Source organism: Capsicum annuum, chromosome 4, assembly GCF_002878395.1.
Source record: "Capsicum annuum cultivar UCD-10X-F1 chromosome 4, UCD10Xv1.1, whole genome shotgun sequence".
NCBI classification, from domain to species: domain Eukaryota; kingdom Viridiplantae; phylum Streptophyta; class Magnoliopsida; order Solanales; family Solanaceae; genus Capsicum; species Capsicum annuum.
The window spans coordinates 99,983,184-99,985,048 of record NC_061114.1 but is presented as its reverse complement, the minus strand read 5'-3'; positions in this window follow the sequence as shown (position 1 = coordinate 99,985,048).

Genomic DNA, 1,865 nt, shown 5'->3' with positions numbered 1-1,865 from the left:
CCCATCTGAATGAGCACTGAACATGATTTACTGAACTGAACTGAGCAAGGACTGAGTTACTGAATTTCTGTGGCTGACGGAATACTACTGATATCTGACAACTGACTGAGTCATGAGGTCATGGAAATTTTTCCTGAGTCATAAGACTATCTGAAGTCTAAGAGTTCATAGCTTGATTGAGAGTATCGTGAAAACATGACATGGGTCTAGGCACACAGCTAATGTTTCAGGTATAAGTACCCCTGGGACTCGATGGAAGGAAACTGATATAGCATGATTTACTTGAAGACTTGACTAATATCATAATACATACTACATTCATAGGAGCCTTTCATCAAACATGTAATAGGCATAAACTTGTACATACATGGGGATTTCATGATATCATGCTAGTTAGACAATTTTCCTTCATCTAGGAATTTAATCAAACATATTGTAGGCATAGTACATGTAAAGCACATTATACAACAATTAAACATCATTCTTCAATTCCAATTCCATCATACAAGGTTTTAGTCATAAGATTTCGTAAATCTTTATCTATACTATCAACCCACATGGAATTTATCATCAAATCATGGAATAGAAATCAATTCCTCATTTATCAACATGAAAGATAACATACAAAGCATGAAAACATGAAGAAAATCCATAACTTGTAGTAAAAAAGGATTCTTTGACTTCATGGACGAAAGGAGTCCATGAATGAACACTATGCATACCTTAGTTCGTGATTTCGTGAAGATTGATGGTAAAACCTTCTTGAAATTGGACCTTCTATAAGAACCCTAGCTTCAGTTCTTGAGAGTATTTGAGAAAAACATCAATATTTTGGATGAATAAGGGCTAAATCCCATGTTTGGAAGCTTATATAGGGGGGCAAATTGACCCTTTTAACCCTGGACACGAATTTCATTTTTCATAAAATTTCTTGAATTGGGCCCTTGGCGCAACGCGGCATTATCACGACGTGTCACTGGAAATTGATAAATGGAAAACTGCACGGTGGCGCGACGCGGAGCTATCGCGTTGCCGCCTTGTCTACAACTTGGAAGTTTAGCGCGACACGCTAGTATCGCGAAGCAACACTGGAAATTGACAATTGACATGCGAGCTATCTCTGCGACGCGCTGAAGGCTCAGGTCAAACGCCGCCTCACTAAAAAGGCTCTAACTCTTTGTCCGGGTGTCAGATTTAGGTGAATTATATATCGATGAAAAGCTTATTCTATTTCCCACATGATAGGAAGTTAAAATTATGGAAATATCTCATGTATAAGAATAAATTCTTATTTCAAAGCAAGTTCTAACATCCTTGAGATGATTTTCAAGCTAAGAAAAAGCACGAGTATTACAGTCATAATCCACGTACACCAACTACGGAGAGCGTTAAAGTAGAGAAGATGAGAAAATTTCACAAATGATCGGGAGGGTCGTCGTTACTCTCACCCCCCTACCATCCCCCCACTCAATTTTCTTTTAAATCAAATGATTTTTTTAAAAAATAGCAAAAAAATCTACCCCCTCCCAACCCACCCCCTCCACCCGTACCCTACCTTCACTCTCTTATTTTTTATTAAAAAGATGAAAAATAATAATTTATTTTCAAAAATATATAAAAAATATTTTGCTCTCTCCCAACCTTAACCCCAACCACCGTTGTCTACCCTATCTTTATCCTTAATTTTCTTTTTCTTAAAAAAAGATTAAATTTTTGTAGTGCAATTAGAAATTTTAAGCATATGTAGGTGATCTCTATGTTTAAATTGTTACCCATATTTTATTCATTTTATCCATATTTATATGATCTTTTAAAATGAGTCGAAGTCCATATTTACCCATTTAAAATATGAGTGATCCAACTCC